General features: G+C 40.3%; 1 protein-coding gene across 2 annotated transcripts in view; it reads right to left on the bottom strand.

Annotated features, from left to right (window-relative positions):
• The window catches only part of GRIK2 (glutamate ionotropic receptor kainate type subunit 2), a 656,874-nt gene that overhangs the window by 561,542 nt on the left and 78,246 nt on the right, over positions 1 to 17,086 (bottom strand). The window lies entirely within an intron of this gene.

Below are 17,086 nucleotides of genomic sequence, written 5' to 3' on the forward strand. Positions count from 1 at the left end.
ACAGAGGTGGCTGAACTTCACAAAAGGCAAACAGAGTCCACCAATGAACCGACCACTGCTCTAAGAACCTGTCACACTCCTTTAAAGCTTGAAAGTTAACACTGACAAGAGTTCCCAGTTTGATGATCCAACTCCCCTTTTAACCAAGTCTTTTATCTCAATGTCAAGACTCCACTTTGATCAACTTTTTTCCGTGTGAAAGCCTATCAAAACTGCAGAACAAAATCCACAATGCTTCTCCTCACCTACCATGGCAGATTTATCTTTGAAGAAGTCCTACATGAACTTGGGCAAGTTCCTTGCAAATGATAAGCTACTGTTAGTCAGGCACCAAGTCACTACCCTAAACTAAATTTTATTTAAGTTTAATAGAAGCAGAACCTTTTATCATCACAAATTTCAAAATAGAAACTGGGCAGTTTTTCACATAATTCAGTTCAGCTGTATTCCACTAGCTTTGAAAGAAATGAGCTAGAAATGACAGACTATATAACAAAACTGTATTTTTTCAAAAAAACTCCATCAGTACGTCATTTCTATTACATATGCACATGCACACATATATATTCCCTATCTAAAACACACAAACTTTAAACCATTCAGCAGAAGATTTCTATGAAATATTTGTTTTAAGCATGACAATATTTGTTTTAAGCATGTTAATATTTGTTTTAAGCATGTTAAAATATTGTTCTGTGGCGGCTTTTTCCAAATGAGTGATCATAGTCATTTTAACAATATTCACATCAGATAAATTCCCAGTAGATTATGCTCCAAATATCTGGCATATAGCTTCATTCAAACCACCTTTTTCTCACAATTTAAAAGGAGAGTTCATAATTAGAGAAACAGTTATGTGTAACTCTTTCATTGTATTCCACAGAAAGGAGACACTTCCAAAATATTTAAACTTTGAAAACCAATAATCAGTAACAACTAACCTGCCATTAGTGTGTCCAATTACACAACTGCATAGTCATAGGAGTATTCATGATTTCAAAACAGAAGGCCGTGGTTTCTGGCAGTTTTCTCCTCACATTGCAGATCCACACATTGCTACAATACCATTTATAAAGGTTCACTTACCACAAGAACAAAATTTCAGGGGATTCAATGGGCGGCATCAGAAGTCAAATGAGGAAAAGTTCTACTCTATGAATACTGCAGATCTTTGTATATGCACCACTATTCTGGAGCTTGTATTTATCCTAAATTAGCAAATTCAAATTAAAACGTCTCTAATAATGCTTGCAGAGCAGTTCTGAAAGAATACTGCAATGCAAAAAATTAAACTCAATAAATGAATATGGTATTCCCAGAGAGTTTCATGTATTTGCCTTTAGTCCAGTCAATAAACTCTTATTTTGATGCTGTATGGAAACTAGAAAAATAAACTGTCTATCTTTTTTCCCTTCTCTGTATGACACCTGATTAACTGATACACCCACACAGCCAAATCAGCTATTCTTCTCTCTGGCTATAAATCAGGGTCCATGCAACTTCTGGCAATCTACAAAAAACGTGAGGGAGTCCACACATGGAACTTTGAATGTGCAGTAACGAGTGCAAGAGTTAGTAAATGGATGAGAAGGCCGAAGCACTCAACAACCAACTGGAGCTATGGTAAGGACAGCTTGAATAAATACCCCCTCCCCCTTTATTCCTGTGATGAAAGGATTGGGGAATGCCAAAAATCAGTTTTGTTTTGTTTTTACCATTTCACACTGTACATCAAAATTTGGAAACATTTTGGCTGAAACTCCCCATGTCCCTTTTTTTCAGATATGTATAGCTAATTGATTAGGTTCAACAGACCAAAAATAAATACAGATAGGTCTGCCAAATCCTGGTTGGGAGATTCCTAGATATTTAGGGGGTACAGCCTGGGAAAAAAACAGAGTTTGGAGAAGAGAGGGACCTCAGCAGGGTATAATGCTATAGAACCTACTAACAACCATTTTCTCAAAGGGAATTGATCCCTGTAAGCATTGAGATCAGTTGTAATTCCCGGACATCTCCAGGCCCCAATACAGGTTATATTACATCGGAAGGTGATTCAAGGCAATTGCCCAATTTTATATTTAGTTAAAAAACCGTAATCATAACAAGGGTGTGATTCAATCATACTCAGGCACCTTTTGTAAGAAATTCCCCACTAAAATAAATAGAGCGCTTGTGTGGGTGTGTTGTCAAGACAACTTATTTATTGTGACCCTGTAGGGTTTTCAAGGTGGGAGACATTTGGAAGTGGTTTACCATTGCCTGCCTCTGAATAGGCTGAGAGAGTTTCAAGACTGGCCCAAGATCACCCAGTTGTGACTGGCCAAGGTCACCCAGCAGGCTTTATGTGGAGGAGTGGAGAACCTGGTTCTCTAGATTAGAGTCCACTATTCTTAACCACTACTCCACGCTGGCTTCTCAGTAGAAAGTATTTATTTTGGTGGAAGCTTCCTCACAATATTGAAAGTGACAGGACTACAGAGTAACAATTTTACTCACTTGCAGAATTATAACTTTTTGTTGAGGGGTGGGGGGATAATTCACACTGCTAGAATCATCAGTCTGTTTTGCTTCCATTTCAGGCATTTCACAATGCTGCCTAATTGAAAGCAATAAATGCTATCATGGCTGCTACCAAAGTTACAGACCTATTCTAATAAAACAAAAGTTAGATGTCAGCGCTGATAATTTCCCCTGTGAAAGCATAACAAAAAGCTATAGGTAGACCCCTTTGTTCCATATTTCAAGTAATCAAAAATGATTCATCTTTAGGCCACTTTTTAAACTTAGCATGGCAGACAAAGATTTGCTTTCAAATATACTCTTGTGAAATAATTCACTGCATATTACTTATCTTACATGACTTTAAATGAAGAAGAAAAATCTGTCATAAAGATATCTAAATACTACTTCTCATTTTACATGCAAAAATTATAACTTTGCTCATCAAAAATCTGACTTATGAAAATATATGAAAAGATAAATACACATAGAAGTAGAATAAGAGTGCAATCCAAAGCAATCCATAATTTTACATGGAGCCTTGGAAGAGGTGCTATTATGCTGGCAACAGGATACTGTGCAGCTGTTCAGTGTCTGAATCCAGAAACTGCCACACACTTCGGCACCCCTCTGCCACAGGAACCCATGCCAGCAGTTTCCCAGTTTCAGCCCCAAAATACCCCCTTTTTGCAGTGCAGACTTACGCCACCAAAACCTCATTCCCAGCAATGGGCTTTCCTGAAAAAGACAAGGTTTTTCTCCTTCTCTCCCAGTGCCTATGCCACCGCTTGCCTTTGGAGGCAGCACCATAGCACAGTCCATGGCTGTCACTCTATTGCCCTCCCCCTTTGGATTGGGCTGTAATTAAAGGTCCCACATGCAAAAGTCCTACCAGTCAAGGTAGCAGTGATTTTAGCAAAATGTTTTTTTCTAATGTACTTATTTGAAACCATCATTTTGGATGCAACATGGACTCACGTAGATGACACTTCCAAGTCAGAGGCATATTAAAGATATGGTTCCCCATCTAACTTTTCTGTCTTATGTAGAGGGCACCTTCTGGTCTTCTCCAGATCTGTAAATGAATGCATCACCCCAATGCTAGCTAGATCCTAGCAAATAAGTCATTGTTTTTCTTATGACTTACAACAGCAGTGATGCTTCTATGGTCCTACTGGACTTCTGCATTAGATAAACATATATGTATTTAAATTATTCAGTAAGATTCAAAGCATTTTCCTTGAACACTCTCCATTATACTTTTAGAACTGCCAGATTCATACATTTGAATAAACTACTGCTTCTTTTTTCTTTTCTTTTTTACTAAAATTGCCAGATCTGTGAACTTCAGGAGCCAAAGGGAATTCAGTCTGTGTACTTGTGAAGTGACTTAAATTCTTTAAAAAATTAAAAATGTACTCTTTATGAACATAACACGAAAAATGAACAAATCTAGCTTTTCACTTTCTCTGTTGTTCGTAAGAGAGTACCTTCGAGTACCTGGATATTTTCTTGTTTTTTAATAGATAAGTTATAACAAAAAAGCTACTATTAAGAATGCACTAAAACTACAGTTTTTGATACCAATGAATAACCTCATAAATGCAACGCCATACTGATTCAGAATGAACAACATAAGAGCGATGTCTTATTGTGAAAGATTAAATCCATTCCTGTGGGCTTTCCTTGAATAGCGCTGGCTTCAGCAAGGCTGCTATACCGATTCCAAAGCAAAGAAAAACAACATGACAGGCTTCGAGTCCAAGAGAGCCTTACACTTTCCAATATTTATATTGGACATTAAATAAAGCAGAATAGCTTTTGCTAAGGCAACAGTTGTTGCATCAGATGGTTCTTGAGAAGGAAATAGTCGTCATGCCCAATGTAATAAAGGTTACATCTGAAAGGATTTTAATGTGTTTGGAAACAAGATGATTTTCTGTCCTCACAGTACAATTTTTGCCTGGAAAAACAGAGCTGACCCTGCCCTGACTTGGGGAAATGATAGACATGATTAAGGCAGCAGCAATTTCCATGACTGCCTCAGCTGGGAAAGGTAATTAGAACACATATTCTACTTATCCAAAAGAGACACTAATTTCTAAGCTTCTTACAAAATAAATCAGTGCTTTCAAGATTGCAAAACAATGTCACTAGCACTAGAGAAGACATTAATTAAGGCACAACAAAACCTGAGAAAACACTCAGCTAAACCTACAAATCTAACAAAATGACTGCCAGAACCATAGATACTGATGCTATATTTGTAGTCCAACAGTTTGTAGCTTATGTTTCTACACGTAAGCACGCACCAGCAGAAGGCTAAAACTGACCTCATAGATAAAAATTTGCTGGGTGAATTTGGAGATCTCTGAAGTTTAGCTCCACAGTCCTTTGTTTGCTGTGGTTGCCGTTACATGACAAATAACAATGGTTTCTTTGCTCTGCAAAAGTCACATGGATATACTAGCTTCTTTGTGTAAATATATTCGATCTGTGCCTTGAGTTAGCCAGTAACAGTCAAGACTATGAAAACAAACAGGCCTAAAAAATAAGTACAATCCTGTTGACTCCAAACCATCTTCCTACCACTGCTACCAGCTAAGCTAATATTGTAGCATGCCCCAAAGCTCTGTAATTATGAAGAGAGAAAAGGTGTCTGCAAAAATGTGTTGACAGTCAGCACACCAGTGTTCAGGCAAAGAACAGAGTGACAAGAAAGCTTTTTTTCAGCCACAGTGCCTTATTGTCAGTGAGACCATCAAAGCAATGACTGTAATGGCTGCAATAAAAATAAGGGAAAGAATTAGGGAGGAACTGAATAGACTTTGGCCTGTACAGATAGATTTGAGTTCTATTATTAGTAACTAAAACAACAAAATCTTCCCTGGGAAAAAAAAAGAAGTACTATTCTATTTTTATGGAACCATGTTATGGGGACAATATAGCATCAGGAGCTGTTTGTTGGTGGAAAGTGTCATCAAAATTGTGGATTACTTACTACAACCCTGCAGATTTTCAAGGAACAAAAGAATAGTGGTAGCTTACCATTGTGAACTCCCTCATATGAACCCTAAACTTCCTTGGCAATCTGTTGTCCAGGCACTAACCATGGTCAATCCTGATTAGCTTCCAAGACTGGGCAACAGTTCTATAGTGTTCATTCAATTCTATAAATCTCAATACTGGGTAGGACAGCAGAAGAGTGGCTAACACTAGATAGAATACATTCATCTCTCACATGACATCTGTCAGAAAAGGATTCTAGAACACTCTATCATTTCTGAGTGAATCAACACAGCATATCCAAGGGTAGCTCACTGCTGACTGTGGCATAGACAATAGGTAGAAGGGGGATTAGCCAGTTCCTTGAAGACATAAAGTGATGGGTCTAACAGACTTTTAGCTTTCTTCATCTGTAAGGGTGCTGTGAAGGATTTCCATCCTGTCAGCAGCTCAAGATTACATGAACCAAGAAGGCAAGAAAGCAAATTCATCCCTTAATATCAAGTTATCAATCTGACCTACTGCTCAGAATCCATACACTCAACACTCAATGTAACATTATTGTGTTATCTGGCATCACTGAATGCCATTACTGCAGTAAGTCTAGCTGATTCTCCCACATCCTGATTAAGACAGTGCATAGTAATGATACTACATCACATTCACTTGCATCACCTCAATAATCTCTACAACTACACCAGAGGCATAGCAAGGGGGGGGGAGCGCTCAGTGCACTGATCTGTCCTCCACCCCGTCCCGCCCAGGGACGTAGGTATAGATTTTTATGGGGGGCTAGGGGTGTGGCCACGCCTCCCCAAGCCGCACCCCGGCCTCAGTACTTATAAAGCAGCTCTCCAAGGCCAGGAACGGCAGACTCCCCTGCCCCGCCCCCCGCCCCCCCACCACCATCTGGGCTCCCAGCTGGTAGTCCCTTCTGCCCTCTCCTCCGGACAGAGGTGTAGCTAGGGAAAACAGAGCTCGGTGCAAAATCTGAGTTTTGCACACCCCCTCCATGGGTGGCTGCTGTGATGCTGGAATCCACCCCCAAACTGCATCACTTTCAATGGTGTTTAACCCTAACCCTAACCCAGATTCTCCTTTTAAATCCACCTTAAAGGGAGAATCTGGGGTCCACAGTTAAAACAGAATTTAAAGTGATGCTGTTTTGGGGTAAATTATCCCCCACCCTTAAACAGCATCACTTTCAATGTTTAAATTGGGGACCTCAGATTCTCCCTTTAAATCCATGCCGAAGGGGGTGGATTTAAAAGGAAAATCTGGGGAAATTTGGGGGGTGTCTGCTGTCAGGGGTGCAATTGTTAAGCTTGTAGCACCAAAATTTCTGGGTATCTTTAGGAGACCCTTCTGATGATATCACCCAGGTTTGGTGAAGTTTGGTTCATGGGGGCCAAAGTTATTGACCCTCAAATGTGTAGCCCCATCTCTTATTAGCTTCCATTGGAAACAATGGGGGATGGGGCACCCCTTTTGGGAGTCCATATCTTTGGACCCCCTGGACCAAACTTCACAAAACATGGGTGGTATCAGTAGGAGACTCTCCTGATGATACCACCCATGTTTGGAGAAGTTTGGTTCATGGGGGTTAAAGTTATGGACCCTCAAATATGTAGCCCCATCTCCTATTAGCTTCCATTGGAAACAATGGGGTATGGGGCACTCCCTAAACCAAACCTCACCAAACCTGGGTGGCATCATTAGGAGAGTCTCCAAACAAATTCCTGAAATGTTGGTGCTGCTAGCTTAAAAACTGCACCCCCTTCAGGCCAAAAATCAAAAAACACTTTAAAATACAAAAAACCCACAAACACTAGATGGAGCTTCGGACATATAATGGGGGGGGGGGTGAACCCAAGAAACCACCCTTACCTACGTCCTTGGTCCTGCCCCAAAACCTCCTCTAAAACTAAAAACTGGAAATCATTTTCAGTATGCTCTTTTCATTCATTCATTCATTCATTCATTCATTCATTCATTCATTCATTCATTCATTCATTCATTCATTCATTCAATTTATACCCTGTCCTCCCCTGAAAGGCTCAGGGTGGCTTAACAATAAACAATCAAAAAATAAACATCATCAATCATAACATCAACAATAAACAGCATTTCAATACATAATAGCAAACATCCAAATGTACCACACCAGCCACCTCTGGAGGGATCTGGGCAGCGTACAACTTAATACATCAGCTAAAATACATCATACATCATAAAATCTTAAAATCATAAAACACTGTACAAGCTTAAAATTAATTTCAGATGGCAGCACATTCTATATACTAGAGAAAGTACCCAACTGTTTAAACATATCCCAAAAATTAAAACATTGGGCGAAACAAATGAATTTACTTTGTTTTTCTTGGAGGCTTAAACTGAAAAAGCTGTCTTATCTGAATTCACTTTGCATTATCTCAATATTAACTCATTAAACATATTCTTGTGTTGTTCCATTGTATTCCTCACTTCCTGCATGATGACTGCAGAACTTTCTGTTCCCTGACATTCTTCTTTCTACTCCTTGTCACTTCTTTTTTCAAAACTATCTTTCCCCCCTTTTGTGTTTACAAAATGATTGTTTTTGAATAGATATTGATAGCTCCTATTCCACTCGTATTGTTTTTTTCCACTCAGTATTGACAAAGTCTTTTCCTTTTGCCTCTTGTCTGATTAAACACAGATGGGCAGGAAGCTCTGTGATTTTGAAATAATGCACACCACTTAAAGCACATTAAGCATTACAGTAATAATCCATAATAATGAAGAAAAAATGAAGGTCAAATTATGGGTAAACACAATTATATTTCCGTTAGCAAGATCAAACACCTATCACAATCTACACCGAGACAAATTCCTAATAATGCACTCAATAAAGGCAGATTACTTACAAGAAATGTGCAGGACATTAGCATGGCATTAATGTAAAAGATCAACAATTAATGGTGACCTGTAAGGCAAGCGCTAAAGGAACTTGTACATTAGCAAGCAATTTAAGTCATCTTTTCTGTTTAACCATGTTCATTGATGGTAAAATTCTTGAAAATTTCAAAATTAATAGCAGTACACAGGTCATAAAGTGTGTGTCGGAGTCTAACGGTGGGCAGGAATACAGCTCAGAATACAGCAGCAGACCTTCCCTTTCCTCAGCATTGATGACTCTAATATCAATATTCTATGAGGCAAACATTTCTATATGAGGTGTGAAATGTTTGTGATCAGAGTGCTTTAGGGCTTGTTTTTTGTTTGTTTGTTTTTAAAAGCCATGGGGGATAAAGTAGGATTTGGCTGCCTATTTTCATTCTGCACTTGAAGAAAGAGGGATTTCTATCCACAAAATGACCCCAGCAAGGAGCTTTCAAGGCAAGTGAGAAACAGAGGTAGTTTCAGGTACATTCCTCTGCAGAGTCTTCCTTGGTGGTCTCCCCTCCAAGTAGTTACTCTGCGTAGTTTTTGAGAGCTGGCAGGACAAGGCTATACCATGCCACATTCCCTCCAAGCAACTGTCTAGTCAAGCCTTTTTTTCTGGAAAATCATCTTGAATTCAGTCACCAGTGATATCAAGAGAAGACCATATACCAATCATTTTTTCATAGGCATGCTTCCTATTTGAAATTCACACTAAAAGTGTCTAATTACTCTTCTTTAAATATAATATCACATATTAAAGCTGTAATCACATTAGTTAAAATCTCATCTCATCCAAGGATTCATTGGATAGCCTTCAGCCAGTCTTCTTCTGTAATATGCATACCCATCTAAAATTGTTATAAAGGGTCATTACGCATCAGTAGAACGTATGCCTTGTATGATTACTTTCTCTGTCCTGCCCTGGCAAGGTGCTCATTGCAGTTCTCCCGCCAAAATTTTAACTTGCACTGTGAGGGTTCACTGAGCCGCCCCTAATGTATTTTGGCATGAAGGCAGCATAAATGGATATGTATTTCCCACCTTACAAAATGAGTGAACTACATAAGAGAACAAGAAACTGCTCAGCAGGGACAGAGGATTATATTATCATGATAAAAAATCCCCAAAACGTTTTCCCCGTCAGACTTTCTAACAATGAATAGAGGCACAAGGGGCTTTTAGTGTAAAAGACTCTACAGAACCTCCAGTCCCAACCCCCCAGTTCCTGTGTGGTGGCCAAAGAACTCTCCTCTTCCCCTTCCCTCTAGCTCATCACACAGAGTTCTAAGTTTAACCCTTCAAGATCTGCTTTCTACTTGCCTGTATGCATCTAAGTGTCTGTATTCGTTGCACCTTGCATGCAGGAAGTCCCCATTTTAATACCAGTGATATAATACCAGTAAAACAATGGTTGATCTACAGAATGGAGATAGAAAAAAGTATTCTGTCTAAAGACTCTGTCAACTGAACTACATAATACTAGTCTAGATAGACCCATAGTCTAACTCATATGGGGCTGCTGCCCAGGAGACAGATTCCCTGAGCACTCAAAACAATTAAGTAAATTAAAATTATTATCACACCACAGTCATCAGATGGGGAATTATAGCCTCCTGGTGATGTTGTGGGGACTGGAAGTAGAACTATCCCTCTGTTTACCTTAGACATGATCCCACCAGCAGAGTCCAATGTCTCCCAACCTCATGTTCCCATTTGTACAATGGACATAAATATATTATGGAATGAATGTAAATACAGAAAATATGGTACTCTGGAGGCTCAGAAAATAATACCTAAAATGCAAAAGATTACAGTGTGTGCCCTATGACACTACAGTTGTTGAAATAAAAGACATAAAGGGTTTTTTTTTGTTAATTCAATATATTGTTCAGGCATTCTACTTCACAAATTTGATTTTCCTGAAATATGGCTTCCTGCCCTCAGGATTTTTAAATTTTATAAACAGGATAAAATAATTGTCATGAAAAATTACAGCTTCAAAACAAATGGCCAATGAAGAAATGTTTAAACAAGTGTGATCTAATCATGACTGGAATGCTTGTAGGCTAATAAATGAGGACTGCACAATCCATTCAAACATGAATTTCAGGTCTTGTTTTTGAATGATGGCATAACCTTGGACATAATTTGGATAAAGCATACGTTACTAACTGCAAGGAGAAATAGAGCTCTTCAAGTCTTCAGTTACAGCTGCCTTTTCCCTGCTTATCTCCTTCACTAGAGTGCAAACATTCTGGTCATGAATAGGTCACATTCAATCATTCATTCTTCACTCATTAACTATGCATTGCCTACAGTACAGAAACTCTGAATAATTATGCACAAATGTTATTTTAGAGCACAAAGGATCACACAGATTTCCTTGTAATGTATATTTCAGAAAGGTTCTATTATTCCTTGCTATACCACATTTCCCTTCTGAAGACAATGAGATGATGCCCCCCCACCTCACAAAAATACAATGTCAAATGCAGAACCATGGCCAAAAATGTTCTTATATTAGTAGACTTACAGTTGTCACAAAGAAACAGCAGCTTTGAAATTACAGACTCCAGAACGTGTGCTCTGTATAGACGGCTGAGTATCTTTACACCTGTAGTCTCTGCACTGAATGTGTACCATGCTAATGAGACTTTGCAATCTCATAGATGCTGGAATCAAGTCACCTTTTCAGTATTTGAAGCTTCTTTTGTTGCCCTTCAAAAGTACAGGAAAATGAACAACACTCTTCTCCCCACTGCTGCTAATTTGAAATTGGCATATCCATGTGGCAGATGGCAACCTCATCCCAGCACTTTAGCTACAATCATTTTTATTAAGCCTAATCAAGGGCAAACAGTGCTAATTTCCTGCAGTAGGCAGAATGAGTGCATTCAATTGTAGGAAGAGCCTCCCCTCACCATATGCAAGAGTGTACTATGTGCCAGTATATTTGGCCATTAAATCAACTATTTGAAAGGAGCATGCTGACTTATGATAAGCTAAAGGTTTTTTTTCCATTTTGGAGGACCCATAGAGAGATTGTTCTATAAGTCAGCTCATCACTGCCACTGTCCACCTTGTTTTATACAGTCCACATTCTTTTTCTGCAGCATGACACCAGGAGAAGAGGGGGAGGAGGAGTTTGAATTTATATCCTGCTTTTCTCTCCTTAAGGAGTCTCAAAATGGCTTGCAAACTCCTTCCTTTCCTCTCCCCACAACAGACACCTTGTGAGGTAGGTGGGATTAAGAGTTTAGACAGAACTGTAACTAGCCCAAGGTCACCCAGCAGGCTTCATGTTTAGGAGCAGAAACAAATCCAGTTCACCAGATAAGATTCTGTCACTCATGAGGAGTGAGGAATCAAACCTGGTTCTCCAGATTAGAGTCCAAATTAACCACTTCACCATGTTGGCTCCAGCTAGTTTGCAAAACATTGCCATCATAAGGATGCTAGGCAAAGGGTTTCCTACCATAGCCTGAGTGGCATCCTGCTCTTTACCACTGATTCTTGATTTACTTCCCACCATTCTTCTGTGGCACTCAAGATACCATTCATAGGCTTCTCATACCTGCTTAGCTGCAACAGTGCTGCTGAATTATGTGCCTCCAGACCATACTCCAAAAACTGATTCATTGAGTTACCATGGTCAGTGAGTGACATGGATCATAATATCTCAAACCAACTGTTGCCAGAGCATAGTCTGGAGGCACATGATTCAGAAGTGGCATTAGTCAACAACATAACCACAATGCTAAGATCAGAACCTCAGTGGGGACTTGTACCAAATGGCATTTGAAAAACATATCAGCTGGTCCCAGGAACTTTCAGTTTATGTTCAGAATTATAGATATGACTGTTGCCAAACACATCACACCTGTATTGCTTGTTTGCTTTCCTGCTATTACAAACATGTGGCATGATGAGATGCCATCATGTTCTGATAAACAGAAGTCAATGAATAGAATAAGACCATAATTCATGCAAGGACAGTACCAGGAAGAAGACACAAGAGCTGCTATCAGCTGCAGCTATAAATCTCACCCGTAAAGTGGTTCTGACTTAGGGCAGAGAGGCTCATAATACGAGTAACACAAATCTAAGAGAGAATAGATGGTAGAAATAAGAGATAATCTGACTGACTAAAACCTGGGAATAGGTTTGAGGAGATTCTGACTAGTCCTACCGAGGTAGTCAAGAGATGAATATAGATTTGTATTTTCAATCATAACTGGATAATTGATCTGGAGTATAGCATATCAGTATTAAGTTACAAGGTGGGGAGTGTTAAGAATTGCATGAAAAACTGCAGCTGAGCAATAAAATATGTATCCATCGACCAGCAGCCTAAAGGATAAATATTCCATAGTTTAACACAGTCTTGACAGGGCCAAAATAGCACTAAAGAGATTTTTGCTTCCATTAGTTTACTTAAATACTATGAATTCTTGAAATCCTACCAAACTGGTTACTCTTTTTAAAAAATTAACATATGATTTCCAGCAGAACTGGTTCTTCAAGCCTACTTAACAATACAAAGGATGCAATACGCTACATTCCATCCAGCACTGGACATAGTGCATTGTGTTGTCTCCATCACAGAATAGAATTCTTCCATTCTTCAAGCAAACCAGAAAGAAAATCTTCTATTACACATTAAGATGAGTGTCACATGGTGACACTATAACCAGGTTTCTCCATTGCTTCTGTGGTTCTCTGTGTAGTACAGTTTCAATGAAGATTACAAAGGCATTCTTTAGCTTGTTCACGAAGGGCTCCTTTCTTTACTCATAGTGCCACCAGCAGGGTACCTGCAGGTGAAACCGCAAAGGGATTTCCTTCTTTTTGCTACAGTTCTTATTCCCTCTCCAGGCCACCCACTCACTGGCCTTCTAGATTAATAATCTCACAAACTAAAGACCTTTCACTGGGCCGTTTCCGCAAGGGCAGAAAATGACGGCCTGGAGACGGTAAAAATGCCGTCTCCAGGCCGCCATTCGCTATTGGTGGGCACAGCTGCAGCGCTGTGCTCGCGCCACCCTGCGCGCCACCCCGGCCAACCTCGGGGCCGGATTCTGTATTCCCAGAGCGCTCGGAAGCGCTATTCTAGGGAATACGCTTCGTCAGTGAAGCCGCTTTTGCTGAGCTGAACGGCAGCGCGGCTTCATCGCCGCCTCCCCGCCTCGCACTCTTACCTTTTGTCTTGGGCCTCCGGCGTGTCGCCGAGGCCTGGGGACAGAGTGTCCCCTGGCCTGTGCTGCTGGAGCAGGCGGTGCCAGCAGCCAGGGCGTGTCCCCAGGCCTCGGCGACGTACCGAGGCCCAGGGACACGGAAGCCGGGCCGCTTCAATGCGCGCCGGCCCCGCTCTTCCCGGGACCATCCGCGACAATCCTGAAGTTCTGGTCGGCGCTGCTAATGCGCCACTCCAGCCATTTCGGCCGGCCGCAGAAACGGCCCTGGTTAAAGAGACATTTGCAGATTACTTTAGTGATTCATCCCCATCCCTACCAATTTTCAGGACATCTCACATGTGATTCCTCCATTTTCAGGTCTGAATTGCTGATTTCATATGCACCATGCAGCTATTCAAGTTCTTCTATAAACCTTTGTGTGTGCTGACTTATGGTGATTCAGCAGGGTTTTCAAAGCAAGAGACATTCAGAGGTGGTTTGCTTTTGCCTGCCTCTTAGCTGTCTGCAGCTAAGCAGGTAGAAGAAGAAGAAGAGGAGGAGGAGGAGGAGGAGTTTGGATTTATATCCCCCTTTCTCTCCTGAAGGAGACTGAAAGGGGCTTTACAAACTCTTTCTTCCTCACAACAAACAATTCCTGTGAGGTAGGTGGGCTGAGAGAGCTCTGTGAGCTGTGACTAGCTCCAAGGTCACCCAGCTGGAGCGCAGTGGGAGCGTGGCTAGACTAATCTGAATTCTCAGATAAGCTAATACATCATCATTAGCTCAAGGCAGAGCTGGGAATCAAACCCGGTTCCTCCAGATTAGATGCACGAGCTCTTAACCTCCTGTGCCACTGCTGCTCCTATGAATGGTATCTTGAAGCCTATGAATGGTATCTTGAGTGCCACAGAAAAATGGTGGGAAGTAAATCAAAACTGAAAAAAGTTTCAGTTTTTTTGCCATGCAAGGGAAGGGGAGGGAGGGAGGGGTGGCATGCAAGGGAGGGAAGGGGAGGGGGCCTGGCATCTGGACATGGCCCACCCACCCTAGAGGAGGGAGGGGGAGGGGAAGGAGTGAGGGGTGTCATGCAAGGGAAGGGGAGGGAGTGGAGGGGTGGTGCATGCAAGGGGAGGAAAGGGAAGAGAGGGGGGGCATTTTTTTATAATTCCTCAGAAGGCACGGGGTATCCCAAGTTAGTTATAAATATAGACAGGATAAATTTGGCAAAAACTGCAGGATATTTCATGCCCAAAAGGTAAACCTCTCTGTTTTTAACAACAAGAAAAATGAAAGAAATCATGTAACTAACATGGCTGGAAGAAAAACACATACTTAAGAACCTTAGAAGCAAATATTTTGCTCCATTACACATGATTTCCAAATTTTATAATAAACGAATATAGAAACATTAAACTACTAGAAGTCCCATTTCCCAAGAATCCAAATACATCCCCAGTACTACTGGGTATGAAGATCCATCTTCATTTTCTCTCTAGGAGGCTATTTTAAGAGCCAAAATTACTTGCCACTGGTGTGTACTTACATTTTTAGCTAGGCATGCAGTGAAAGAAAGATTAATCTAACATGCCTGCAGTGATAAAGTACTAAAGGAAATTCTATCGTCATAAATTTCTGTTAAAACAATGAATAAACAAATGTGATTTAAATCATTCACATCAAAGATCTATTCTGTCATATTTAGCATTGCCAGGTACCATTTTCTTCCTGCAGGGCTCTATGCTTTCAACAGAGTTATATACAAGGCAGAAATTCAATAGGCCACACTTTTCCCATCACCTGATGAATCACCAACCCACACACAACAGTCAAGGTGACAGATTATTTGTCAGGAAGATAGGTTGCAATCACATTTAATATTTACAACCAACTCACAGAAATTACTCTGGCCCGTTCAAGCAAATGGCACTGTTCTCTACCATATTATTCACTCTAAACTGGAAAGATATCCACCATAATCATAAAGACTCTGAAAGTGCAGCCACAAGAGTTTAGGAATGGGGTGGAAGGCAACATCCATTTTTTTCTTTAATATTAATCACCACAATTGAAGATTATGGTCAATTTTTGTATTTCAAAACAATCCCATTTAAAACCTTCCCCAGAAAGTAATGTCAATCAATTGCAATGGTTTTCATACACCCAAATTTGCTATAAACTGTTCAGAAAAGAATGCATCTGCTTTCTCCCTAACCTATCTTTTTACCTATGTTAAGATACAGACCTAAATTAGACTTGATAAAAATCAATATATTTAAATTTCAACTATTGCCAATCACTGTTAACAATATCCTTGTTCCAAAAAAGGATCCATTTGGAAGGACTATCAGAATGATTAAGCCTAAGGTGTATCTATGTATCTGTCAAGCAAAGGCTGAGCTAGCCCTACCCACACAATAAACTTTTTCAGTCAACTCTAAAAACAAAAACTGCTGTACGAAAATGACCGTCTTAATCTCTCAAGATAATAATTTTCAAGAAGTAATATCTTGTTCACTTGGGAAATTAGAAGAGCAGTTTGTTAGAATTAAGATTTGACATTCTTGTTTTGGTAAAATATACAAACATGCCTTGTTATCCACTTCTAGTTATCCCAGAAGACAAAACGCCTATATGAAGTCCTGTAGTCTTTAGGGAAAGTTCAAACACTTTGCTCTTCAGAACTTTTCCTCAAACTGTTGCAGTCTTCTATATAATTTACAATCGGCAACACTTTTTTTGTTTTAAAAAAAGACATTTGTCCTGGACAGCTTTTTTATTCAAAAAGAATATCCAAGAAACAGAACTCAGTGAGGAGCTGCCCAAGATTTAAAGGAACAGTAACTAACACAAGGTACCATTGTGGTCGATTCCACACAGCAAATGTTTAACAGGTTGCAGTTGTTATAAAGGACTTGTTTTCTAGTTCACACATGTACTGTGCAGGCAGTGCAGGAAACAATCCATGTTGCTGTCAAACCTTCGCATGAGCTGTGGAGGCTCATCTGGGGAATTCAGATTAGCCTGTACACTCCAACACACACCCGAAGCTAAGTGGACTCCTGTGGGCTACACACAGCTCTATCGGTGAAGCTCTCTCAGTCCCCACCTCTCACAGGGTGTTTGTTGTGAGGGGGAAGGGAAAGGAAGAGCTCTTTAGGGTAAGCCCTTTGAGTCTCCTGCAGGAGAGAAAGGGGGGATATAAATCCAACTCTTCTTCTTCTTTGCATGGATACATTTCTCTTTTTTCAAATTTTCTGAAACATATGCGTAGCTACACACTATGCAGGCATGCCATACCAATGACCCCATGATACATCTGGCTGCATCTGTGTAGCTATGCAGAGGCAACCTGCAAAAATTTTTTTAAGAATAATGGGCCTCCCTGCAACAGCAGGGCAATGTCAGGTGGATTCTCCCTGACCATGGACGGCACAGTGGAAGGGATGGAAATAAAGGGTCCTTCCTTCCTGTTTAATGTT

This window comes from Sphaerodactylus townsendi, linkage group LG01 (assembly GCF_021028975.2).
Source record: "Sphaerodactylus townsendi isolate TG3544 linkage group LG01, MPM_Stown_v2.3, whole genome shotgun sequence".
Lineage (NCBI taxonomy): Eukaryota > Metazoa > Chordata > Lepidosauria > Squamata > Sphaerodactylidae > Sphaerodactylus > Sphaerodactylus townsendi.